The sequence below is a fragment of the Leptodactylus fuscus genome, chromosome 1 (assembly GCF_031893055.1).
Source record: "Leptodactylus fuscus isolate aLepFus1 chromosome 1, aLepFus1.hap2, whole genome shotgun sequence".
Taxonomy (NCBI): domain Eukaryota; kingdom Metazoa; phylum Chordata; class Amphibia; order Anura; family Leptodactylidae; genus Leptodactylus; species Leptodactylus fuscus.
The window spans coordinates 154,040,639-154,066,943 of NC_134265.1; the positions used below are offsets into that span (position 1 = coordinate 154,040,639).

General features: G+C 43.3%; 1 protein-coding gene and 22 non-coding genes across 23 annotated transcripts in view; all 23 read left to right on the forward strand.

Annotated features, from left to right (window-relative positions):
* APBA1 (amyloid beta precursor protein binding family A member 1) overlaps positions 1–26,305 on the forward strand; it is a 567,069-nt gene that overhangs the window by 243,891 nt on the left and 296,873 nt on the right. The window lies entirely within an intron of this gene.
* On the forward strand, positions 266–338 carry TRNAT-UGU (transfer RNA threonine (anticodon UGU)). Its single transcript has one exon. It is a non-coding gene; the product is annotated as a tRNA-Thr (tRNA).
* Positions 3,265–3,337, forward strand: TRNAT-CGU (transfer RNA threonine (anticodon CGU)). Its single transcript has one exon. It is a non-coding gene; the product is annotated as a tRNA-Thr (tRNA).
* TRNAT-UGU (transfer RNA threonine (anticodon UGU)) lies at positions 4,192–4,264 on the forward strand. The gene has a single exon. It is a non-coding gene; the product is annotated as a tRNA-Thr (tRNA).
* Positions 4,827–4,899, forward strand: TRNAT-CGU (transfer RNA threonine (anticodon CGU)). Its single transcript has one exon. It is a non-coding gene; the product is annotated as a tRNA-Thr (tRNA).
* TRNAT-UGU (transfer RNA threonine (anticodon UGU)) lies at positions 5,752–5,824 on the forward strand. Its single transcript has one exon. It is a non-coding gene; the product is annotated as a tRNA-Thr (tRNA).
* TRNAT-UGU (transfer RNA threonine (anticodon UGU)) lies at positions 6,387–6,459 on the forward strand. Its single transcript has one exon. It is a non-coding gene; the product is annotated as a tRNA-Thr (tRNA).
* On the forward strand, positions 7,314–7,386 carry TRNAT-UGU (transfer RNA threonine (anticodon UGU)). The gene has a single exon. It is a non-coding gene; the product is annotated as a tRNA-Thr (tRNA).
* On the forward strand, positions 7,949–8,021 carry TRNAT-CGU (transfer RNA threonine (anticodon CGU)). Its single transcript has one exon. It is a non-coding gene; the product is annotated as a tRNA-Thr (tRNA).
* Positions 8,876–8,948, forward strand: TRNAT-UGU (transfer RNA threonine (anticodon UGU)). Its single transcript has one exon. It is a non-coding gene; the product is annotated as a tRNA-Thr (tRNA).
* On the forward strand, positions 9,511–9,583 carry TRNAT-CGU (transfer RNA threonine (anticodon CGU)). The gene has a single exon. It is a non-coding gene; the product is annotated as a tRNA-Thr (tRNA).
* Positions 10,438–10,510, forward strand: TRNAT-UGU (transfer RNA threonine (anticodon UGU)). Its single transcript has one exon. It is a non-coding gene; the product is annotated as a tRNA-Thr (tRNA).
* Positions 11,073–11,145, forward strand: TRNAT-CGU (transfer RNA threonine (anticodon CGU)). The gene has a single exon. It is a non-coding gene; the product is annotated as a tRNA-Thr (tRNA).
* On the forward strand, positions 12,000–12,072 carry TRNAT-UGU (transfer RNA threonine (anticodon UGU)). Its single transcript has one exon. It is a non-coding gene; the product is annotated as a tRNA-Thr (tRNA).
* On the forward strand, positions 12,635–12,707 carry TRNAT-CGU (transfer RNA threonine (anticodon CGU)). Its single transcript has one exon. It is a non-coding gene; the product is annotated as a tRNA-Thr (tRNA).
* On the forward strand, positions 13,562–13,634 carry TRNAT-UGU (transfer RNA threonine (anticodon UGU)). The gene has a single exon. It is a non-coding gene; the product is annotated as a tRNA-Thr (tRNA).
* Positions 14,197–14,269, forward strand: TRNAT-CGU (transfer RNA threonine (anticodon CGU)). Its single transcript has one exon. It is a non-coding gene; the product is annotated as a tRNA-Thr (tRNA).
* On the forward strand, positions 15,124–15,196 carry TRNAS-UGA (transfer RNA serine (anticodon UGA)). The gene has a single exon. It is a non-coding gene; the product is annotated as a tRNA-Ser (tRNA).
* TRNAT-UGU (transfer RNA threonine (anticodon UGU)) lies at positions 22,961–23,033 on the forward strand. Its single transcript has one exon. It is a non-coding gene; the product is annotated as a tRNA-Thr (tRNA).
* On the forward strand, positions 23,596–23,668 carry TRNAT-CGU (transfer RNA threonine (anticodon CGU)). The gene has a single exon. It is a non-coding gene; the product is annotated as a tRNA-Thr (tRNA).
* Positions 24,523–24,595, forward strand: TRNAT-UGU (transfer RNA threonine (anticodon UGU)). The gene has a single exon. It is a non-coding gene; the product is annotated as a tRNA-Thr (tRNA).
* On the forward strand, positions 25,158–25,230 carry TRNAT-CGU (transfer RNA threonine (anticodon CGU)). The gene has a single exon. It is a non-coding gene; the product is annotated as a tRNA-Thr (tRNA).
* Positions 26,085–26,157, forward strand: TRNAT-UGU (transfer RNA threonine (anticodon UGU)). The gene has a single exon. It is a non-coding gene; the product is annotated as a tRNA-Thr (tRNA).

Here is a 26,305-nt window from a genome sequence, read left to right on the forward strand (position 1 = left end):
GCTGAGTGAAGTGGAATAGCGTAATGTACAACGTAAGATGTTTTATGAAGACGTGTAGTCGGGTTATGTTCCTTGCCAATCCACTGGTATCCTGTTCCCTTCTTCTGTCACTCTAGCGATAAACACGCAATCAGTTCTACAATTGAGATTTCATAGAGTCTTTGACTTATGCTTATCCCATGCCGGAGCACCTAATTGGTAATGCACCAGTTCACTGTGGAGAAGGTTTGGAAAAGTAAACCAAAGGAAGTGGAGTTTTTGTCTTGGCTTCATAGCTCAGTGGTTAGAGCACTGGTCTTGTAAACCAGGGGTCGCGAGTTCAATACTCGCTGGAGCCTTTGCTGCTCGCACTTTTGTGAAAGATCACGTCGATCCTTCCGACTGACCATCACCCTACTAGCTTGGTCTAAGATGTCAAATATAGACCCAGAAAACATTTAGACACGGTGGTTAAATACTGTACCTTTGAAAATGAAATCCTCATGGAGCATTTCTCGCTTTGAGTGGAGATGCATCTCTGTTTGGTATCTATAACATTCAGATGTTTGCCTGTCTAAATAGGAATTTAGGCATGTTCAACCTCCCGTTGAAACTCTTTATAATGTGGAGCAGCTCTAACATGTATTAGAATATTTCTCATATCCATCTTTACAGGTTTTACAAGTCTTACGCAATAATTATTACTCTGGTCGGGTAAGAATAAGCCTTCATGTACCTAGCAAATTGATCTTCTTTAGAGATGAGCGAACACTAAAATGTTCGAGGTTCGAAATTCGATTCGAACAGCCGCTCACTGTTCTAGTGTTCGAATGGGTTTCGAACCCCATTATAGTCTATGGGGAACATAAACTCGTTAAGGGGGAAACCCAAATTCGTGTCTGGAGGGTCACCAAGTCCACTATGACACCCCAGGAAATGATACCAACACCCTGGAATGACACTGGGACAGCAGGGGAAGCATGTCTGGGGGCATAAAAGTCACTTTATTTCATGGAAATCCCTGTCAGTTTGCGATTTTCGCAAGCTAACTTTTCCCCATAGAAATGCATTGGCCAGTGCTGATTGGCCAGAGTACGGAACTCGACCAATCAGCGCTGGCTCTGCTGGAGGAGGCGGAGTCTAAGATAGCTCCACACCAGTCTCCATTCAGGTCCGACCTTAGACTCCGCCTCCTCCGGCAGAGCCAGCGCTGATTGGCCGAAGGCTGGCCAATGCATTCCTATGCGAATGCAGACTTAGCAGTGCTGAGTCAGTTTTGCTCAACTACACATCTGATGCACACTCGGCACTGCTACATCAGATGTAGCAATCTGATGTAGCAGAGCCGAGGGTGCACTAGAACCCCTGTGCAAACTCAGTTCACGCTAATAGAATGCATTGGCCAGCGCTGATTGGCCAATGCATTCTATTAGCCCGATGAAGTAGAGCTGAATGTGTGTGCTAAGCACACACATTCAGCACTGCTTCATCAAGCCAATACAATGCATTAGCCAGTGCTGATTGGCCAGAGTACGGAATTCGGCCAATCAGCGCTGGCCAATGCATTCTATTAGCCCGATGAAGTAGAGCTGAATGTGTGTGCTAAGCACACACATTCAGCACTGCTTCATCAAGCCAATACAATGCATTAGCCAGTGCTGATTGGCCAGAGTACGGAATTCGGCCAATCAGCGCTGGCTCTGCTGGAGGAGGCGGAGTCTAAGGTCGGACCTGAATGGAGACTGGTGTGGAGCGATCTTAGACTCCGCCTCCTCCAGCAGAGCCAGCGCTGATTGGCCGAATTCCGTACTCTGGCCAATCAGCACTGGCTAATGCATTGTATTGGCGTGATGAAGCAGTGCTGAATGTGTGTGCTTAGCACACACATTCAGCTCTACTTCATCGGGCTAATAGAATGCATTGGCCAATCAGCGCTGGCCAATGCATTCTATTAGCGTGAACTGAGTTTGCACAGGGGTTCTAGTGCACCCTCGGCTCTGCTACATCAGATTGCTACATCTGATGTAGCAGTGCCGAGTGTGCATCAGATGTGTAGTTGAGCAAAACTGACTCAGCACTGCTAAGTCTCTGCATTCGCATAGGAATGCATTGGCCAGCCTTCGGCCAATCAGCGCTGGCTCTGCCGGAGGAGGCGGAGTCTAAGGTCGGACCTGAATGGAGACTGGTGTGGAGCGATCTTAGACTCCGCCTCCTCCAGCAGAGCCAGCGCTGATTGGTCGAGTTCCGTACTCTGGCCAATCAGCGCTGGCCAATGCATTCTATTAGCCCGATGAAGTAGAGCTGAATGTGTGTGCTTAGCACACACATTCAGCTCTACTTCATCAGGCTAATAGAATACATTGGCCAATCAGCGCTGGCCAATGCATTCTATTAGCTTGATGAAGCAGAGTGTGCACAAGGGTTCAAGCGCACCCTCGGCTCTGATGTAGCAGAGCTGAGGGTGCACAAGGGTTCAAGTGCACCCTCGGCTCTCCTACATCAGAGCCGAGGGTGCGCTTGAACCCTTGTGCAGCCTCGGCTCTGCTACATCAGAGCCGAGGGTGCGCTTGAACCCTTGTGCACACTCTGCTTCATCAAGCTAATAGAATGCATTGGCCAGCACTGATTGGCCAGAGTACGGAATTCGGCCAATCAGCGCTGGCCAATGCATCCCTATGGGAAAAAGTTTATCTCACAAAAATCACAATTACACACCCGATAGAGCCCCAAAAAGTTATTTTTAATAACATTCCCCCCTAAATAAAGGTTATCCCTAGCTATCCCTGCCTGTACAGCTATCCCTGTCTCATAGTCACAAAGTTCACATTCTCATATGACCCGGATTTGAAATCCACTATTCGTCTAAAATGGAGGTCACCTGATTTCGGCAGCCAATGACTTTTTCCAATTTTTTTCAATGCCCCCGGTGTCGTAGTTCCTGTCCCACCTCCCCTGCGCTGTTATTGGTGCAAAAAAGGCGCCAGGGAAGGTGGGAGGGGAATCGAATTTTGGCGCACTTTACCACGTGGTGTTCGATTCGATTCGAACATGGCGAACACCCTGATATCCGATCGAACATGTGTTCGATAGAACACTGTTCGCTCATCTCTAATCTTCTTCTATGGCAATGTCAAATTCATTGCTAAAGGAAGATTTTTCAACTGTTTCCATGTGCTTTTACCATGAAGTATTTTACCGTCATCAATACAAACACCACCAAAGAGCTTCTAGAGCTCTAAAACAAAGCTTTGCTCCGACATATCGATATACACATAGGTCTAGGAAGGCTTCATAGCTCAGAGGTTAGAGCACTGGTCTCGTAAACCAGGGGTCGCAAGTTCGACTCTCGCTGAAGCCTTTGTGTTAGCTTAAATCTTACCCACGCTTTGTTACTTTGGTTTCAGGAACAGGATCTCTGTTATGGTTAGATGGAGTGTGTCATAAGTAAATGTAGTTAACCACATTAGTTTGTAGTGGAGTTTCCACTCATAGGACCCTTGCTGAGTTCTGGAGCAAAATTTCATAGAAATTGCTGTTTTATTCCTATGAAAATGAAGGCACTAGTTCTTTGCGGGTATGCCGTAGCTTGATGGGCTTCAGTCTCAGCTCTAGTTTCCCGGGCAAAGCAAAGCATTTTTCTCCTCATTTGCATATAATTAACATGGCCATTTACATGAAGATGGGCACCAAAGTTGAAAAACAGAGGCATATTTGGAAAGTGTAGAAACACCACTACAAGGTACTGTGTTGGGGTTTGTAAACAATTTGCTGCTGATAGACTCCATGTAAACGGGCCAAATATAGCCTATTTTTACAAATAAGACTACAGTTAGGAAAAATGTTGATGAAAGATTCAACTTGTATACAAGTCTACCACCAGGGTTGTTAAGCTATAGATTTATGCTAATATTAGCTAGCAGAACTTTTCGAGTCTCAGGATCTCACATGCTGAGTGAAGTGGAATAGCGTAATGTACAACGTAAGATGTTTTATGAAGACGTGTAGTCGGGTTATGTTCCTTGCCAATCCACTGGTATCCTGTTCCCTTCTTCTGTCACTCTAGCGATAAACACGCAATCAGTTCTACACTTGAGATTTCATAGAGTCTTTGACTTATGCTTATCCCATGCCGGAGCACCTAATTGGTAATGCACCAGTTCACTGTGGAGGAGGTTTGGAAAAGTAAACCAAAGGAAGGGGAGTTTTTGTCTTGGCTTCATAGCTCAGTGGTTAGAGCACTGGTCTTGTAAACCAGGGGTCGCGAGTTCAATTCTCGCTGGAGTCTTTGCTGCTCGCACTTTTGTGAAAGATCACGTCGATCCTTCCGACTGACCATCACCCTACTAGCTTGGTCTAAGATGTCAAATATAGACCCAGAAAACATTTAGACACGGTGGTTAAATACTGTACCTTTGAAAATGAAATCCTCATGGAGCATTTCTCGCTTTGAGTGGAGATGCATCTCTGTTTGGTATCTATAACATTCAGATGTTTGCCTGTCTAAATAGGAATTTAGGCATGTTCAACCTCCCGTTGAAACTCTTTATAATGTGGAGCAGCTCTAACATGTATTAGAATATTTCTCATATCCATCTTTACAGGTTTTACAAGTCTTACGCAATAATTATTACTCTGGTCGGGTAAGAATAAGCCTTCATGTACCTAGCAAATTGATCTTCTTCTATGGCAATGTCAAATTCATTGCTAAAGGAAGATTTTTCAACTGTTTCCATGTGCTTTTACCATGAAGTATTTTACCGTCATCAATACAAACACCACCAAAGAGCTTCTAGAGCTCTAAAACAAAGCTTTGCTCCGACATATCGATATACACATAGGTCTAGGAAGGCTTCATAGCTCAGAGGTTAGAGCACTGGTCTCGTAGACCAGGGGTCGCGAGTTCGACTCTCGCTGAAGCCTTTGTGTTAGCTTAAATCTTACCCACGCTTTGTTACTTTGGTTTCAGGAACAGGATCTCTGTTATGGTTAGATGGAGTGTGTCATAAGTAAATTTAGTTAACCACATTAGTTTGTAGTGGAGTTTCCACTCATAGGACCCTTGCTGAGTTCTGGAGCAAAATTTCATAGAAATTGCTGTTTTATTCCTATGAAAATGAAGGCACTAGTTCTTTGCGGGTATGCCGTAGCTTGATGGGCTTCAGTCTCAGCTCTAGTTTCCCGGGCAAAGCAAAGCATTTTTCTCCTCATTTGCATATAATTAACATGGCCATTTACATGAAGATGGGCACCAAAGTTGAAAAACAGACATATTTGGAAAGTGTAGAAACACCACTACAAGGTACTGTGTTGGGGTTTGTAAACAATTTGCTGTTGATAGACTCCATGTAAACGGGCCAAATATAGCCTATTTTTACAAATAAGACTATAGTTAGGAAAAATGTTGATGAAAGATTCAACTTGTATACAAGTCTACCACCAGGGTTGTTAAGCTATAGATTTATGCTAATATTAGCTAGCAGAACTTTTCGAGTCTCAGGATCTCACATGCTGAGTGAAGTAGAATAGCGTAATGTACAACGTAAGATGTTTTATGAAGACGTGTAGTCGGGTTATGTTCCTTGCCAATCCACTGGTATCCTGTTCCCTTCTTCTGTCACTCTAGCGATAAACACGCAATCAGTTCTACACTTGAGATTTCATAGAGTCTTTGACTTATGCTTATCCCATGCCGGAGCACCTAATTGGTAATGCACCAGTTCACTGTGGAGGAGGTTTGGAAAAGTAAACCAAAGGAAGTGGAGTTTTTGTCTTGGCTTCATAGCTCAGTGGTTAGAGCACTGGTCTTGTAAACCAGGGGTCGCGAGTTCAATTCTCGCTGGAGCCTTTGCTGGTTGCACTTTTGTGAAAGATCACGTCGATCCTTTCGACTGACCATCACCCTACTAGCTTGGTCTAAGATGTCAAATATAGACCCAGAAAACATTTAGACACGGTGGTTAAATACTGTACCTTTGAAAATGAAATCCTCATGGAGCATTTCTCGCTTTGAGTGGAGATGCATCTCTGTTTGGTATCTATAACATTCAGATGTTTGCCTGTCTAAATAGGAAATTAGGCATGTTCAACCTCCCGTTGAAACTCTTTATAATGTGGAGCAGCTCTAACATGTATTAGAATATTTCTCATATCCATCTTTACAGGTTTTACAAGTCTTACGCAATAATTATTACTCTGGTCGGGTAAGAATAAGCCTTCATGTACCTAGCAAATTGATCTTCTTCAATGGCAATGTCAAATTCATTGCTAAAGGAAGATTTTTCAACTGTTTCCATGTTCTTTTACCATGAAGTATTTTACCGTCATCAATACAAACACCACCAAAGAGCTTCTAGAGCTCTAAAACAAAGCTTTGCTCCGACATATCGATATACACATAGGTCTAGGAAGGCTTAATAGCTCAAAGGTTAGAGCACTGGTCTTGTAAACCAGGGGTCGCGAGTTCGACTCTCGCTGAAGCCTTTGTGTTATCTTAAATCTTACCCACGCTTTGGTACTTTGGTTTCAGGAACAGGATCTCTGTTATGGTTAGATGGAGTGTGTCATAAGTAAATGTAGTTAACCACATTAGTTTGTAGTGGAGTTTCCACTCATAGGACCCTTGCTGAGTTCTGGAGCAAAATTTCATAGAAATTGCTGTTTTATTCCTATGAAAATGAAGGCACTAGTTCTTTGCGGGTATGCCGTAGCTTGATGGGCTTCAGTCTCAGCTCTAGTTTCCCGGGCAAAGCAAAGCATTTTTCTCCTCATTTGCATATAATTAACATGGCCATTTACATGAAGATGGGCACCAAAGTTGAAAAACAGAGGCATATTTGGAAAGTGTAGAAACACCACTACAAGGTACTGTGTTGGGGTTTGTAAACAATTTGCTGCTGATAGACTCCATGTAAACGGGCCAAATATAGCCTATTTTTACAAATAAGACTATAGTTAGGAAAAATGTTGATGAAAGATTCAACTTGTATACAAGTCTACCACCAGGGTTGTTAAGCTATAGATTTATGCTAATATTAGCTAGCAGAACTTTTCGAGTCTCAGGATCTCACATGCCGAGTGAAGTGGAATAGCGTAATGTACAACGTAAGATGTTTTATGAAGACGTGTAGTCGGGTTATGTTCCTTGCCAATCCACTGGTATCCTGTTCCCTTCTTCTGTCACTCTAGCGATAAACACGCAATCAGTTCTACACTTGAGATTTCATAGAGTCTTTGACTTATGCTTATCCCATGCCGGAGCACCTAATTGGTAATGCACCAGTTCACTGTGGAGGAGGTTTGGAAAAGTAAACCAAAGGAAGAAGAGTTTTTGTCTTGGCTTCATAGCTCAGTGGTTAGAGCACTGGTCTTGTAAACCAGGGGTCGCGAGTTCAATTCTCGCTGGAGCCTTTGCTGCTCGCACTTTTGTGAAAGATCACGTCGATCCTTCCGACTGACCATCACCCTACTAGCTTGGTCTAAGATGTCAAATATAGACCCAGAAAACATTTAGACACGGTGGTTAAATACTGTACCTTTGAAAATGAAATCCTCATGGAGCATTTCTCGCTTTGAGTGGAGATGCATCTCTGTTTGGTATCTATAACATTCAGATGTTTGCCTGTCTAAATAGGAATTTAGGCATGTTCAACCTCCCGTTGAAACTCTTTATAATGTGGAGCAGCTCTAACATGTATTAGAATATTTCTCATATCCATCTTTACAGGTTTTACAAGTCTTACGCAATAATTATTACTCTGGTCGGGTAAGAATCAGCCTTCATGTACCTAGCAAATTGATCTTCTTCTATGGCAATGTCAAATTCATTGCTAAAGGAAGATTTTTCAACTGTTTCCATGTGCTTTTACCATGAAGTATTTTACCGTCATCAATACAAACACCACCAAAGAGCTTCTAGAGCTCTAAAACAAAGCTTTGCTCTGACATATCGATATACACATAGGTCTAGGAAGGCTTCATAGCTCAGAGGTTAGAGCACTGGTCTCGTAAACCAGGGGTCGCGAGTTCGACTCTCGCTGAAGCCTTTGTGTTAGCTTAAATCTTACCCACGCTTTGGTACTTTGGTTTCAGGAACAGGATCTCTGTTATGGTTAGATGGAGTGTGTCATAAGTAAATTTAGTTAAGCACATTAGTTTGTAGTGGAGTTTCCACTCATAGGACCCTTGCTGAGTTCTGGAGCAAAATTTCATAGAAATTGCTGTTTTATTCCTATGAAAATGAAGGCACTAGTTCTTTGCGGGTATGCCGTAGCTTGATGGGCTTCAGTCTCAGCTCTAGTTTCCCGGGCAAAGCAAAGCATTTTTCTCCTCATTTGCATATAATTAACATGGCCATTTACATGAAGATGGGCACCAAAGTTGAAAAACAGAGGCATATTTGGAAAGTGTAGAAACACCACTACAAGGTACTGTGTTGGGGTTTGTAAACAATATTCTGCTGATAGACTCCATGTAAACGGGCCAAATATAGCCTATTTTTACAAATAAGACTATAGTTAGGAAAAATGTTGATGAAAGATTCAACTTGTATACAAGTCTACCACCAGGGTTGTTAAGCTATAGATTTATGCTAATATTAGCTAGCAGAACTTTTCGAGTCTCAGGATCTCACATGCTGAGTGAAGTGGAATAGCGTAATGTACAACGTAAGATGTTTTATGAAGACGTGTAGTCGGGTTATGTTCCTTGCCAATCCACTGGTATCCTGTTCCCTTCTTCTGTCACTCTAGCGATAAACACGCAATCAGTTCTACACTTGAGATTTCATAGAGTCTTTGACTTATGCTTATCCCATGCCGGAGCACCTAATTGGTAATGCACCAGTTCACTGTGGAGAAGGTTTGGAAAAGTAAACCAAAGGAAGATGAGTTTTTGTCTTGGCTTCATAGCTCAGTGGTTAGAGCACTGGTCTTGTAAACCAGGGGTCGCGAGTTCAATTCTCGCTGGAGCCTTTGCTGTTCGCACTTTTGTGAAAGATCACGTCTATCTTTCCGACTGACCATCACCCTACTAGCTTGGTCTAAGATGTCAAATATAGACCCAGAAAACATTTAGACACGGTGGTTAAATACTGTACCTTTAAAAATGAAATCCTCATGGAGCATTTCTCGCTTTGAGTGGAGATGCATCTCTGTTTGGTATCTATAACATTCAGATGTTTATCTGTCTAAATAGGAATTTAGGCATGTTCAACCTCCCGTTGAAACTCTTTATAATGTGGAGCAGCTCTAACATGTATTAGAATATTTCTCATATCCATCTTTACAGGTTTTACAAGTCTTACGCAATAATTATTACACTGGTCGGGTAAGAATAAGCCTTCATGTACCTAGCAAATTGATCTTCTTCTATGGCAATGTCAAATTCATTGCTAAAGGAAGATTTTTCAACTGTCTCCATGTGCTTTTACCATGAAGTATTTTACCGTCATCAATACAAACACCACCAAAGAGCTTCTAGAGCTCTAAAACAAAGCTTTGCTCTGACATATCGATATACACATAGGTCTAGGAAGGCTTCATAGCTCAGAGCTTAGAGCACTGGTCTCGTAAACCAGGGGTCGCGAGTTCGACTCTCGCTGAAGCCTTTGTGTTAGCTTAAATCTTACCCACGGTTTGTTACTTTGGTTTCAGGAACAGGATCTCTGTTATGGTTAGATGGAGTGTGTCATAAGTAAATGTAGTTAACCACATTAGTTTGTAGTGGAGTTTCCACTCATAGGACCCTTGCTGAGTTCTGGAGCAAAATTTCATAGAAATTGCTGTTTTATTCCTATGAAAATGAAGGCACTAGTTCTTTGCGGGTATGCCGTAGCTTGATGGGCTTCAGTCTCAGCTCTAGTTTCCCGGGCAAAGCAAAGCATTTTTCTCCTCATTTGCATATAATTAACATGGCCATTTACATGAAGATGGGCACCAAAGTTGAAAAACAGAGGCATATTTGGAAAGTGTAGAAACACCACTACAAGGTACTGTGTTGGGGTTTGTAAACAATATTCTGCTGATAGACTCCATGTAAACGGGCCAAATATAGCCTATTTTTACAAATAAGACTATAGTTAGGAAAAATGTTGATGAAAGATTCAACTTGTATACAAGTCTACCACCAGGGTTGTTAAGCTATAGATTTATGCTAATATTAGCTAGCAGAACTTTTCGAGTCTCAGGATCTCACATGCTGAGTGAAGTGGAATAGCGTAATGTACAACGTAAGATGTTTTATGAAGACGTGTAGTCGGGTTATGTTCCTTGCCAATCCACTGGTATCCTGTTCCCTTCTTCTGTCACTCTAGCGATAAACACGCAATCAGTTCTACACTTGAGATTTCATAGAGTCTTTGACTTATGCTTATCCCATGCCGGAGCACCTAATTGGTAATGCACCAGTTCACTGTGGAGGAGGTTTGGAAAAGTAAACCAAAGGAAGGCGAGTTTTTGTCTTGGCTTCATATCTCAGTGGTTAGAGCACTGGTCTTGTAAACCAGGGGTCGCGAGTTCAATTCTCGCTGGAGCCTTTGCTGTTCGCACTTTTGTGAAACATCACGTCGATCCTTCCGACTGACCATCACCCTACTAGCTTGGTCTAAGATGTCAAATATAGACCCAGAAAACATTTAGACACGGTGGTTAAATACTGTACCTTTGAAAATGAAATCCTCATGGAGCATTTCTCGCTTTGACTGGAGATGCATCTCTGTTTGGTATCTATAACATTCAGATGTTTGCCTGTCTAAATAGGAATTTAGGCATGTTCAACCTCCCGTTGAAACTCTTTATAATGTGGAGCAGCTCTAACATGTATTAGAATATTTCTCATATCCATCTTTACAGGTTTTACAAGTCTTACGCAATAATTATTACTCTGGTCGGGTAAGAATAAGCCTTCATGTACCTAGCAAATTGATCTTCTTCTATGGCAATGTCAAATTCATTGCTAAAGGAAGATTTTTCAACTGTTTCCATGTGCTTTTACCATGAAGTATTTTACCGTCATCAATACAAACACCACCAAAGAGCTTCTAGAGCTCTAAAACAAAGCTTTGCTCTGACATATCGATATACACATAGGTCTAGGAAGGCTTCATAGCTCAGAGGTTAGAGCACTGGTCTCGTAAATCAGGGGTCGCGAGTTCGACTCTCGCTGAAGCCTTTGTGTTAGCTTAAATCTTACCCACGCTTTGGTACTTTGGTTTCAGGAACAGGATCTCTGTTATGGTTAGATGGAGTGTGTCATAAGTAGATTTAGTTAAGCACATTAGTTTGTAGTGGAGTTTCCACTCATAGGACCCTTGCTGAGTTCTGGAGCAAAATTTCATAGAAATTGCTGTTTTATTCCTATGAAAATGAAGGCACTAGTTCTTTGCGGGTATGCCGTAGCTTGATGGGCTTCAGTCTCAGCTCTAGTTTCCCGGGCAAAGCAAAGCATTTTTCTCCTCATTTGCATATAATTAACATGGCCATTTACATGAAGATGGGCACGAAAGTTGAAAAACAGAGGCATATTTGGAAAGTGTAGAGACACCACTACATGGTAGTGTGTTGGGGTTTGTAAACAATTTGCTGCTGATAGACTCCATGTAAACGGGCCAAATATAGCCTATTTTTACAAATAAGACTATAGTTAGGAAAAATGTTGATGAAAGATTCAACTTGTATACAAGTCTACCACCAGGGTTGTTAAGCTATAGATTTATGCTAATATTAGCTAGCAGAACTTTTCAAGTCTCAGGATCTCACATGCTGAGTGAAGTGGAATAGCGTAATGTACAACGTAAGATGTTTTATGAAGACGTGTAGTCGGGTTATGTTCCTTGCCAATCCACTGGTATCCTGTTCCCTTCTTCTGTCACTCTAGCGATAAACACGCAATCAGTTCTACACTTGAGATTTCATAGAGTCTTTGACTTATGCTTATCCCATGCCGGAGCACCTAATTGGTAATGCACCAGTTCACTGTGGAGGAGGTTTGGAAAAGTAAACCAAAGGAAGGGGAGTTTTTGTCTTGGCTTCATAGCTCAGTGGTTAGAGTACTGGTCTTGTAAACCAAGAGTCGCGAGTTCAATTCTCGCTGGAGCCTTTGCTGCTCGCACTTTTGTGAAAGATCACGTCGATCCTTCCGACTGACCATCACCCTACTAGCTTGGTCTAAGATGTCAAATATAGACCCAGAAAACATTTAGACACGGTGGTTAAATACTGTACCTTTGAAAATGAAATCCTCATGGAGCATTTCTCGCTTTGAGTGGAGATGCATCTCTGTTTGGTATCTATAACATTCGGATGTTTGCCTGTCTAAATAGGAATTTAGGCATGTTCAACCTCCCGTTGAAACTCTTTATAATGTGGAGCAGCTCTAACATGTATTAGAATATTTCTCATATCCATCTTTACAGGTTTTACAAGTCTTACGCAATAATTATTACTCTGGTCAGGTAAGAATAAGCCTTCATGTACCTAGCAAATTGATCTTCTTCTATGGCAATGTCAAATTCATTGCTAAAGGAAGATTTTTCAACTGTTTCCATGTGCTTTTACCATGAAGTATTTTACCATCATCAATACAAACACCACCAAAGAGCTTCTAGAGCTCTAAAACAAAGCTTTGCTCCGACATATCGATATACACATAGGTCTAGGAAGGCTTCATAGCTCAGAGGTTAGAGCACTGGTCTCGTAAACCAGGGGTCGCGAGTTCGACTCTCGCTGAAGCCTTTGTGTTAGCTTAAATCTTACCCACGCTTTGGTACTTTGGTTTCAGGAACAGGATCTCTGTTATGGTTAGATGGAGTGTGTCATAAGTAAATGTAGTTAACCACATTAGTTTGTAGTGGAGTTTCCACTCATAAGACCCTTGCTGAGTTCTGGAGCAAAATTTCATAGAAATTGCTGTTTTATTCCTATGAAAATGAAGGCACTAGTTCTTTGCGGGTATGCCGTAGCTTGATGGGCTTCAGTCTCAGCTCTAGTTTCCCGGGCAAAGCAAAGCGTTTTTCTCCTCATTTGCATATAATTAACATGGCCATTTACATGAAGATGGGCACCAAAGTTGAAAAACAGAGGCATATTTGGAAAGTGTAGAAACACCACTACAAGGTACTGTGTTGGGGTTTGTAAACAATTTGCTGCTGATAGACTCCATGTAAACGGGCCAAATATAGCCTATTTTTACAAATAAGACTATAGTTAGGAAAAATGTTGATGAAAGATTCAACTTGTATACAAGTCTACCACCAGGGTTGTTAAGCTATAGATTTATGCTAATATTAGCTAGCAGAACTTTTCGAGTCTCAGGATCTCACATGCTGAGTGAAGTGGAATAGCGTAATGTACAACGTAAGATGTTTTATGAAGACGTGTAGTCGGGTTATGTTCCTTGCCAATCCACTGGTATCCTGTTCCCTTCTTCTGTCATTCTAGCGATAAACACGCAATCAGTTCTACACTTCAGATTTCATAGAGTCTTTGACTTATGCTTATCTCATGCCGGAGCACCTAATTGGTAATGCACCAGTTCACTGTGGAGGAGGTTTGGAAAAGTAAACCAAAGGAAGGCGAGTTTTTGTCTTGGCTTCATAGCTCAGTGGTTAGAGCACTGGTCTTGTAAACCAGGGGTCGCGAGTTCAATTCTCGCTGGAGTCTTTGCTGCTCGCACTTTTGTGAAAGATCACGTCTATCTTTCCGACTGACCATCACCCTACTAGCTTGGTCTAAGATGTCAAATATAGACCCAGAAAACATTTAGACACGGTGGTTAAATACTGTACCTTTGAAAATGAAATCCTCATGGAGCATTTCTCGCTTTGAGTGGAGATGCATCTCTGTTTGGTATCTATAACATTCAGATGTTTGCCTGTCTAAATAGGAATTTAGGCATGTTCAACCTCCCGTTGAAACTCTTTATAATGTGGAGCAGCTCTAACATGTATTAGAATATTTCTCATATCCATCTTTACAGGTTTTACAAGTCTTACGCAATAATTATTACTCTGGTCGGGTAAGAATAAGCCTTCATGTACCTAGCAAATTGATCTTCTTCTATGGCAATGTCAAATTCATTGCTAAAGGAAGATTTTTCAACTGTTTCCATGTGCTTTTACCATGAAGTATTTTACCGTCATCAATACAAACACCACCAAAGAGCTTCTAGAGCTCTAAAACAAAGCTTTGCTCCGACATATCGATATACACATAGGTCTAGGAAGGCTTCATAACTCAGAGGTTAGAGCACTGGTCTCGTAAACCAGGGGTCGCGAGTTCGACTCTCGCTGAAGCCTTTGTGTTAGCTTAAATCTTACCCACGCTTTGGTACTTTGGTTTCAGGAACAGGATCTCTGTTATGGTTAGATGGAGTGTGTCATAAGTAAATGTAGTTAACCACATTAGTTTGTAGTGGAGTTTCCACTCATAAGACCCTTGCTGAGTTCTGGAGCAAAATTTCATAGAAATTGCTGTTTTATTCCTATGAAAATGAAGGCACTAGTTCTTTGCGGGTATGCCGTAGCTTGATGGGCTTCAGTCTCAGCTCTAGTTTCCCGGGCAAAGCAAAGCATTTTTCTCCTCATTTGCATATAATTAACATGGCCATTTACATGAAGATGGGCACGAAAGTTGAAAAACAGAGGCATATTTGGAAAGTGTAGAAACACCACTACAAGGTACTGTGTTGGGGTTTGTAAACAATATGCTGCTGATAGACTCCATGTAAACGGGCCAAATATAGCCTATTTTTACAAATAAGACTATAGTTAGGAAAAATGTTGATGAAAGATTCAACTTGTATACAAGTCTACCACCAGGGTTGTTAAGCTATAGATTTATGCTAATATTAGCTAGCAGAACTTTTCGAGTCTCAGGATCTCACATGCTGAGTGAAGTGGAATAGCGTAATGTACAACGTAAGATGTTTTATGAAGACGTGTAGTCGGGTTATGTTCCTTGCCAATCCACTGGTATCCTGTTCCCTTCTTCTGTCACTCTAGCGATAAACACGCAATCAGTTCTACACTTGAGATTTCATAGAGTCTTTGACTTATGCTTATCCCATGCCGGAGCACCTAATTGGTAATGCACCAGTTCACTGTGGAGGAAATTTGGGAAAGTAAACCAAAGGAAGGGGAGTTTTTGTCTTGGCTTCATAGCTCAGTGGTTAGAGCACTGGTCTTGAAAATCAGGGGTCGCGAGTTCAATTCTCGCTGGAGCCTTTGCTGCTCGCACTTTTTTTTTTTTTTTTATAATATTTTTATTGAAATTTATAATAGGACTACAACAAATAGAGAATATACGATTGGGTAGGGGTTACAATCGCGAAGAAATAGGAAGTTATTACAATTGTGAGTACAAATCGTTGGTGATAAAACATATGTGATAAAACATTGGTAATGAAACAAGGTGGGGAGAACTGAGATGACAATCAAACCAAAACATCTTACATGTGAGAGGTTTATGGAAAGAATGGAAGAGCAAGTAGTAGTGGCTTGTTCAGTATTTGACTTTACGGCAGACATGGCGCCTGCCAAAAATCAATAACTAGAGGAATGGATCCCTGTGCACCTGGTGAACGAGAGTTGAAGGTGGGGCTTAATCAAAAGATAGGTAGACAGGGAGGTGTTGTGGTTGGTAAGCTTTGGAGTAGTCAAGCTATTGTAGGGGGACAATATATGATAAAACAAACTCAGTTGACCATTATCAGGCACACGTATGCGGAAAGTGGGGGGGGGAAGGGTAGGTGGGAGAGGATGTGCGAGAGGGGAGAGGGGAGAGGGGGGGGGGCGGGTGAATGAGATATTGAGGGGGCAGTGGGGAAAGAGGAGGGAGGGGGGGAATAGGAGGGAATGCAGACTAGGTTGCGACCCGCGGCCAGAGCGACCGCCAGGGGGTCCAAATCTTTTCAAATTTGTGATGAGATCTATTTTTCCAGGACGTCAGTTCCTCAAATCTAGAAATTTGATTTACTTTCCCTATCCATTCTGATTTGGTAGGGGGGTCAGAGGACAGCCACTTCAACGGAATTAAGGCATTTGCTGCTAGTATCAGTAAAGATAAGAGGTTGGATTTTGAAGGTTTGTAAGTGGAGGACGGGAGGGCCAGTAGGACCATAGTGTCCGTTAGTTCAAATGACGGGGAGGTAAGCTCGCGGATTACTTCTTGAATCGATAGCCAGTAAGTCTGTATTTTAGGGCAGGACCACCATATATGGAGCAGGGAACCTTCCTGAGATCCACATCTCCAACAAGATGATTTGTCTGTCAGATTATGCTTCAGTAGCCAGTCTGGTGTCCGATACCACCTGGTGAGCAGTTTATAGTGAGATTCTTGGAGGCGAACACAAGGGGAAAACCCATGAGAATGTGACAGAACTTGTTGCACTTGTTCGTCCGAGAATGTAACGTTAAGGTCATCTTCCCAGGCGAATAAGAAGGCGGGTTTCTGAATCACCAAGGGGTCAATGTGAGATGAAAGAACATATGAGGTTTTGTGGAGAAGCTTGTGTTTTGCCATGACTGAGCGTTCGAATGTGGTCAGCGAGGTCCGTATAGTCCCCAGGGCAGTGGCTTGTTTAATTATGCCTTCCAAATGTAATGTGTGTAGGAAGGAAGGGCTGGGCATATCTGCGAGCAATGAGTGAAAGGTCTCTGGATCAAATTTTCGGTCGGGTCCCAGGACATCAAAGAGTTTTTTAGGGATTAGAGTTGACCAAACAGGGAGGTTTGCCAGACTCGACTTTCCTAAGAATTCAGGTAGGGTGCCTAGTGATAGGAGAGGAGAGGGGTATGGAGCTAGGGTGTCTCTCGCATCTCGCCATGTTTCGCAAGCTCCAAGGAGAAGATGGTGAACGTTGCTGGACTTATGTCCGGGGCGGCCATAAAGCCAGAGGTCGGAGAGGGTAGAGTGTCCAAAGGTGGTGCGTGACAGGTCTGCTATCAGGAGGTTCGAGGAATTGTACGTGAGGTCCATCCAACGTTTCAGTTGGACCGCTTTGTAGTAACTAAAGACGTTAGGGAGGCCAATCCCACCTGCTTGTTTCTTCTTCAGCAGCAAAGCCATGGAGAGTCTCGGGTGTTTTCCTCTCCAAAGAAAGGAAGAGAAGAGGGATTTTAAGGATTTAAAAAATTGAGGGGGTAAACGAATTGGAAGCATGTGGAGTCTATAGAGTACTTTGGGTAGGGCATAGGTCTGCAGGAGGTTGCGTCTGCCAAACCATGAAAAGGGCATGCCTTGGTAGGACATTAACATTTTTCTGATGTCCGCCAGGAGCGGGACAAAGTTGGCCTCATAGAGATCCTTGATGTCTGCTGTTAAGTAGATACCTAGATATTTGATCTTGCTGGAGGTCCATTTCAAAGAGGTGGAAGCGGCTATTTGAGTCGCACGATTCCGGGGGATATTAATGTTTAGGACTTCTGATTTGTCAAGATTAGCTTTGTAGCCCGCTACAGTGCTGTAGTTACTGATTAGGTTAGTAATGGTTGGCAGAGCTAGTTCAGGATTTGAGATCAGAATGAGTACGTCGTCTGCAAAGGCGGCTGTATGTAAGGTGTGCTTCCCTATGTTTAAGCCGTGAATGTCAGGATTGGACCTAATTAGCTGTAAAAGAGGCTCCAGGGTTAGAATAAACAAAGAGGGGGATAGGGGGCAACCCTGTCGTGTTCCATTCGTGATGTGAAAGGGGGTTGACAAAGTACCGTTAATTTTTAGTTTTGCATAAGGAGTGTCGTAAAGGGAGAAAATGGCGGTGATAAACTCTGGAGGAAAACCAAATTTTTCGAGGGTGGCCTTCATAAAGAGCCAGTCAACTCGATCAAAGGCCTTTTCGGCATCTATTCCTAATAGTATCAAGTCCGAGTGAGTTTTCTTTGCGTGGGCGATAGCATGAAGGAGGCGATGGGAATTATCTTTCCCCTCCCTCCCTAGAACAAAGCCGGCTTGGTCCGGGTGTAAAAGTTTAGGGATGAGGGACTTAATTCTATATGCTAGGATCTTTGCCCACAGTTTAAGGTCGACATTTAGCAATGAGATGGGTCTGTAGCTACCGCAGGCGCTAGGGTCTTTTCCCTCTTTGGGTAAGATTGTGATATGGGCTTCTTGAGCGTGTTTCAGGAGTGCTTTTCCAGAGAGGAGAGCATTACAAGAAAGGGCAAAGTGGGGTAGAAGTGTGGAGAGAAAGGTTTTATAGTAATGAAGGGGGAAGCCATCCGGTCCAGGGCTTTTGCCTTTAGGAAAGCTGTTTAAAACCTGTCTTATTTCTTCATGAGATATGGGGTCGAGGAGGGGAGAGATGTCCTCGTTGGTTAAAGAAGGAAGGTTTACAGAGGATAAGAAGTCATTTATTTTGTTTTTGTGGAGAGAGATGTTCTCATTAGTGCGGTGTGAGGTGAGATTGTAAAGATCTGTGTAAAATTTGTGGAACGCGTATGAGATGTCCTTGGTGGAGCGCCTAGTTATCCCTAAATGGTCTTTAATCTCTGAAATAAAACAGTTTGATTTTTGTTTTTTGATCATGGAGGTCATGAGCTTACCTCCTCTGTCCCCATGGGCATAGATCCTGTGCTGGAAGTGGAGGAATTGTTTTGCAGTGCGGGAGTTTATAATGTCTTTCAGTTTTTCTCTAAGGGAGCGCAATTCTGCGTCCGAGTTGGTTCTAAGGGAGGCCTTGCGAAGTCTTTCGATTTTTGAGATGTTGGAGAGAATGGAGTCGAGTTCAAACTGTGACTCTTTTTTAAGTTTAGAAGCAATAGAGATGAAAGCCCCTCTTATCACAGATTTGTGGGCTTCCCATGTAATTGTGGGGCAAGTGTCTGAATTTGCATTGATGCTAAAATATGTCTCTAGTTGTTTTTTGATTGAGTCGGTCACATCTGATCTATCGAGGAGTGATTCGTTTAACCTCCAGTTCCAGTCTTTCCTCGGGAGCTGGGCAAAGTTAACTTGGATCCATACCGGGGCATGATCCGAGACAGATATCACATCTATTTTGGCCTTAGTGACATGGGGTAATAGGTCAGTGGAGAGGAGAAAGTAGTCTAAGCGTTGATAGGAATTTCGAGGGTTAGAATAAAAGGAGAAGTCTTTTGTAGTGGGATTAAGGGTTCTCCAGACATCTATTAAGTTTAGGTCAGAAAAATCTTGTTGAAGCCTGCCTCTGGCTTTCTGCGGTGTGGAAGAGGAGCCTGTGGAGGTGTCTAAAGATGGATCTAGTGCTAGATTGAGGTCGCCTGCTAGTATGATTGGGCCTTCAGCAAATAACTCTAGCTTTTTGAGGACCTCTAGTAGCCAAGGGACCTGGTCTTTATTGGGAGCATACACATTTACAAACGTATATTTCTGAGAGGCGATTGTGCCTTTGAGGAACAAGAACCTGCCATCTGCGTCTGCATATGTCTGTGCGGAATGGAAGGGAACTGAGTGGTGGAAAAGGATGGAGACCCCTTTTGTGGCTGCCGAGGGGTTGGTGGAGTGGAAAGAAAGGGGGAAGTATTTTGTTGAGAAGCGCGGAATTTTTCCAGTTTTGAAGTGTGTTTCTTGCAGAAAAGCTATTTTGGTGCGAAGTCTTTTAAGGATGGTAAATATTTGTGATCGTTTATTGGGGGAGTTTAGTCCGTGGACATTGAAGGAAGTGAGAATGTGGTCTGACATATCGAGGAAGGGCCTGGCCGCAGGCCGCAACCAGCCAAAGGTATAAGAAGAGAAAGAGATACAGAAAGGGAGTAAGCAGTGAGGTATTAGAGGGAGGAGAAGAAAAAAGGGAGGGGTTGGGAATAAAGGGAGCGAAGGGGAGGGGGAAGCGTGAGGGGCGTAGAGAGAAAAGGGAAATGGGGAGGGAGAAAAAGTGAAAGAGAGGAGAAGGGGGGGGGTGGGGTTCAGACGGAGAAGGAGTGTTAGAGAGGATAGGATAGGGAGGGTCGGGGAGGGGAGAGGGGAAAGTGTATCTGACTACGTCAACTGAGGGAGAATAATGTAAAGTCAGGGAGAAATAAAAAAAATTTTTTGGCGAGGGTGCCTGAGACTCGCCAGAGGTTAGCAGAGAAAATTTTCCGGAGCTATCCGAGTATGGATAGCGGGTGGGTGGGGAACGAAGTAAAAGTCCTAATCGTCACAGCCTACCTGACGACCCTAAAGAGAGTGGCGTGTAACTAAATGGGTTGAGAATGGAGTGATGTGAGTTGAGAAGTGGGGAGAGCTGCAGAGGTAGTGGGGGGGAGGGGGTAGGTAGAGGTGAGGGGGGGGGGAGGATGTGGGGGAGAAAGGGAGAGGAGAAGGGGAAGGGGAACCGGGAGTTTTAAAGCTTTGGGGAGAGTTCCACGAGATTGAGGCAGTGAGGGCTATGACACCGGGAGTAATCTGGTGCTACAGTTAGCTAAGGTCAGCAGGTGAGAGTAGGGGTTCAGGTATGAGCCGAACAGGGCGGGCACGACACCACAGAGATAATTTAGAGAAACAGTAACAAATATAAATTTCTGAGTCTCTATTAAGAGAAGAGGGAGGGATGAAAGACAAGTTTTTGGTAGGTTGAAGAGAAAAGCAGGAGCAGGATGAAAAGGGAGAGAGAGAAGAAAAGGCAAGGGGTAGGAGCAGAGGAGGGAGAGAGGGAGGGGAGGTTGAGAGTAGGCGACACCAGAGAAGAGCAAGCATTGATGAGGAATAGTATATCAGTGAAACTACTATGGCTATGAAATCCAAATACTAGATGAGAAATATGTCACACTAAGACAAAAAACTTAATGAACTTAGTAAGAAGCTTAATATAACTGATTAACTTAACCAGAGAAAAAAGTTTTTAACATAAAACATTGTAAGCTAGCTTAAGGAGGCCTAAAGCCGTAGAGTAAGGGGGGGGGGGGGAGAAGGAAAGGGGAGGGAAGAGAGGAGGGGGGGGGGGGGACCATCACCCCTGACCGTGGGACCCAGCTGGGAGACCCAGGGGCAGGGGGGAAGGAGAGAGCCCTTATTGTACACAAGGCATATGCATTAAGTAAGAGTAAGAATGACATATATTATGTAGGATGCATCACATTGTGAGAGCTTAGCGAAGAACTTAGTATAACTGTGAATGCGGGTAGAGATAAATTCTTGACATATAACACTGCGGGCTAACTTGAGGGAAGGGGAGGAGGGAGGGGAGGGAGGAAGGAGGAGAGGGAGGCTAGAGGGGATCCATCGCCCCCGGCCGCGGAACCCGAAACAGGGGACTCGGGGCCAGGGGAGAGGGAAAGAACCCTCAATAATACACAAGGCAATAACATTAGGTGAAGAGACTCATCTGGATGGGGGGATTCCGAGCAGTGTTGTGAGGAAAGGTCCCGTTGGGTTTATATCAAGGGAGGAGAGCATTGGATCCAGATAGAGAAGCTGGTACGGAACCGATGGTAAAGTTTATAGCAGAAAACGTGGATGCTCTACCGGTCCTGTCCGTCCCCAACGGTAGAGGACACCTTGGGGTGATGTGTCCCTGAGAAGTAATACTAGGTGGGTGTCATAACAAGAAATAACAGAACATAACAGAGGTCTGTTAAGGGAGAGTGTCAAGAAAAAGGGTTGGCGACAAGGCTGAGGAAGAATCAGTCACTGATAATGCCCCTAGCAACCGGCTTCTTCTGTTTCGGAGATTTAGATCTGCGATATGGTGCCTGTTTCTCCAGGGTGGGTAAGGGTGGCCAATCGTGCACATCCTCGGGAAGCATTGACCAAGATGGTATGGGTATCGGGTCCAGACCCAGTAATATATCCTGCGGCCCTGATTCATGACAGAGAGACCGAATGGGAACAGCCACGCATAAGATAAGCCTTTCTCTCTCAGGGTAGCTAGCAATGGTTTCAATAATCTCCTCTTAGCGAGTGTGGAGGGTGCCAGATCTTGATATAGCTGTATTTCATGGCCCTCATACATTAGGGGTCTCTTGTCCCTTGACGCCATGAGGACTTCTGTTGTGTCCACAGAAGTCAATAGACCACATATTATGTCCCTAGGAGGCTCTGTAGTTGCAGGCTTAGCCCTAATGGAGCGATGTACCCTCTCAATCTGGATGGATGCAGCCCTCTCTGAGCCTAGGATGTCTGTAAAGATGGCGGACATGATCTCCCTCAGAGAGTCAGGGGGGAAAGACTCAGGTAAGCCCTTCAGTCTGATGTTTCTTCTCCTGTTCCTATTCTCCAAGTCCTCAATCATGTCATGGAGGCGATTGAGATGGTTGTGATGATTGGAGATATGCAATGCTGCTGTGGCCGTGTGTTGTGTTATGTCCGTGTGGGCAGACTCCAATCTATCTACGCGGCCTCCCATGTGTTGGAGCTCGGCTTTCATCTCAGCTAATTCGGCCATAACTGGGGCAATAGTTTTTGCTAGGGCTTTCATGAGAAAGGCTTGGGTAATGGGGCGCGTACCTGTGTCCTGTATGTCTGCGCCAGACATGCTCTCCACGTCAGACTCTTCAGGGGCGTCCCCTGACTGCAGATCTTCGGGCGCCATCTTGCGTGCCAAGGCCGGAGACTGAGAGGCCTTTTTTCGGAAGAATTTGTGGAGTTCTGCCGAACTGGACCTGCGGTTTGGTGTCCCCGGCAGGTCCCCTCCACGTTCCCGGTTTTGTTTGCCCATTTTCAGGCGGTTAATTGCGGTAGGGTCGGGGTAAGGCTGCTCTGTAGACGGAGCTGCAGGCTCAGACCTCCATCCACTTCAGCGGTTAGGCTCCGCCCCCCCGCACTTTTGTGAAAGATCACGTCGATCCTTCCGACTGACCATCACCCTACTAGCTTGGTCTAAGATGTCAAATATAGACCCAGAAAACATTTAGACACGGATCTTCTTCTATGGCAATGTCAAATTCATTGCTAAAGGAAGATTTTTCAACTGTTTCCATGTGCTTTTACCATGAAGTATTTTACCGTCATCAATACAAACACCACCAAAGAGCTTCTAGAGCTCTAAAACAAAGCTTTACTCCGACATATCGATATACACATAGGTCTAGGAAGGCTTAATAGCTCAAAGGTTAGAGCACTGGTCTTGTAAACGAGGAGTCGCGAGTTCAATTCTCGCTGGAGCCTTTGCTGCTCGCACTTTTGTGAAAGATCACGTCGATCCTTCCGACTGACCATCACCCTACTAGCTTGGTCTAAGATGTCAAATATAGACCCAGAAAACATTTAGACACGGTGGTTAAATACTGTACCTTTGAAAATGAAATCCTCATGGAGCATTTCTCGCTTTGAGTGGAGATGCATCTCTGTTTGGTATCTATAACATTCAGATGTTTGCCTGTCTAAATAGGAATTTAGGCATGTTCAACCTCCCGTTGAAACTCTTTATAATGTGGAGCAGCTCTAACATGTATTAGAATATTTCTCATATCCATCTTTACAGGTTTTACAAGTCTTACGCAATAATTATTACTCTGGTCGGGTAAGAATAAGCCTTCATGTACCTAGCAAATTGATCTTCTTCTATGGCAATGTCAAATTCATTGCTAAAGGAAGATTTTTCAACTGTTTCCATGTGCTTTTACCATGAAGTATTTTACCGTCATCAATACAAACACCACCAAAGAGCTTCTAGAGCTCTAAAACAAAGCTTTGCTCCGACATATCGATATACACATAGGTCTAGGAAGGCTTCATAGCTCAGAGGTTAGAGCACTGGTCTCGTAAACCAGGGGTCGCGAGTTCAATTCTCGCTGGAGCCTTTGTGTTAGCTTAAATCTTACCCACGCTTTGGTACTTTGGTTTCAGGAACAGGATCTCTGTTATGGTTAGATGGAGTGTGTCATAAGTAAATGTAGTTAACCACATTAGTTTGTAGTGGAGTTTCCACTCATAGGACCCTTGCTGAATTCTGGAGCAAAATTTCATAGAACTTGCTGTTTTATTCCTATGAAAATGAAGGCACTAGTTCTTTGCGGGTATGCCGTAGCTTGATGGGCTTCAGTCTCAGCTCTAGTTTCTCGGGCAAAGCAAAGCATTTTTCTGCTCATTTGCATATAATTAACATGGCCATTTACATGAAGATGGGCACCGAAGTTGAAAAACAGAGGCATATTTGGAAAGTGTAGAAACACCACTACAAGGTACTGTGTTGGGGTTTGTAAACAATTTGCTGCTGATAGACTCCATGAAAACGGGCCAAGTATAGCCTATTTTTACAAATAAGACTATAGTTAGGAAAAATGTTGATGAAAGATTCAACTTGTATACAAGTCTACCACCAGGGTTGTTAAGCTATAGATTTATGCTAATATTAGCTAGCAGAACTTTTCGAGTCTCAGGATCTCACATGCTGAGTGAAGTGGAATAGCGTAATGTACAACGTAAGATGTTTTATGAAGACGTGTAGTCGGGTTATGTTCCTTGCCAATCCACTGGTATCCTGTTCCCTTCTTCTGTCACTCTAGCGATAAACACGCAATCAGTTCTACACTTGAGATTTCATAGAGTCTTTGACTTATGCTTATCCCATGCCGGAGCACCTAATTGGTAATGCACCAGTTCACTGTGGAGGAGGTTTGGAAAAGTAAATCAAAGGAAGGAGAGTTTTTGTCTTGGCTTCATAGCTCTGTGGTTAGAGCACTGGTCTTGTAAACCAGGGATCGTGAGTTTAATTCTCGCTGGAGCCTTTGCTGCTCGCACTTTTGTGAAAGATCACGTCGATCCTTCCGACTGACCATCACCCTACTAGCTTGGTCTAAGATGTCAAATATAGACCCAGAAAACATTTAGACACGGTGGTTAAATACTGTACCTTTGAAAATGAAATCCTCATGGAGCATTTCTCGCTTTGAGTGGAGATGCATCTCTGTTTGGTATCTATAACATTCAGATGTTTGCCTGTCTAAATAGGAATTTAGGCATGTTCAACCTCCCGTTGAAACTCTTTATAATGTGGAGCAGCTCTAACATGTATTAGAATATTTCTCATATCCATCTTTACAGGTTTTACAAGTCTTACGCAATAATTATTACTCTGGTCGGGTAAGAATAAGCCTTCATGTACCTAGCAAATTGATCTTCTTCTATGCCAATGTCAAATTCATTGCTAAAGGAAAATTTTTCAACTGTTTCCATGTGCTTTTACCATGAAGTATTTTACCGTCATCAATACAACCACCACCAAAGAGCTTCTAGAGCTCTAAAACAAAGCTTTGCTCCGACATATCGATATACACATAGGTCTAGGAAGGCTTCATAGCTCAGAGGTTAGAGCACTGGTCTCGTAAACCAGGGGTCGCGAGTTCGACTCTCGCTGAAGCCTTTGTGTTAGCTTAAATCTTACCCACGCTTTGGTACTTTGGTTTCAGGAACAGGATCTCTGTTATGGTTAGATGGAGTGTGTCATAAGTAAATTTAGTTAAGCACATTAGTTTGTAGTGGAGTTTCCACTCATAGGACCCTTGCTGAGTTCTGGAGCAAAATTTCATAGAAATTGCTGTTTTATTCCTATGAAAATGAAGGCACTAGTTCTTTGCGGGTATGCCGTAGCTTGATGGGCTTCAGTCTCAGCTCTAGTTTCCCGGGCAAAGCAAAGCATTTTTCTCCTCATTTGCATATAATTAACATGGCCATTTACATGAAGATGGGCACCAAAGTTGAAAAACAGAGGCATATTTGGAAAGTGTAGAAACACCACTACAAGGTACTGTGTTGGGGTTTGTAAACAATTTGCTGCTGATAGACTCCATGTAAACGTGCCAAATATAGCCTATTTTTACAAATAAGACTATAGTTAGGAAAAATGTTGATGAAAGATTCAACTTGTATACAAGTCTACCACCAGGGTTGTTAAGCTATAGATTTATGCTAATATTAGCTAGCAGAACTTTTCGAGTCTCAGGATCTCACATGCTGAGTGAAGTGGAATAGTGTAATGTACAACGTAAGATGTTTTATGAAGACGTGTAGTCGGGTTATGTTCCTTGCCAATCCACTGGTATCCTGTTCCCTTCTTCTGTCACTCTAGCGATAAACACGCAATCAGTTCTACACTTGAGATTTCATAGAGTCTTTGACTTATGCTTATCCCATGCCGGAGCACCTAATTGGTAATGCACCAGTTCACTGTGGAGGAGGTTTGGAAAAGTAAACCAAAGGAAGGCGAGTTTTTGTCTTGGCTTCATAGCTCAGTGGTTAGAGCACTGGCCTTGTAAACCAGGGGTCGCGAGTTCAATTCTCGCTGGAGCCTTTGCTGCTCGCACTTTTGTGAAAGATCACGTCGATCCTTCCGACTGACCATCACCCTACTAGCTTGGTCTAAGATGTCAAATATAGACCCAGAAAACATTTAGACACGGTGCTTAAATACTGTACCTTTGAAAATGAAATCCTCATGG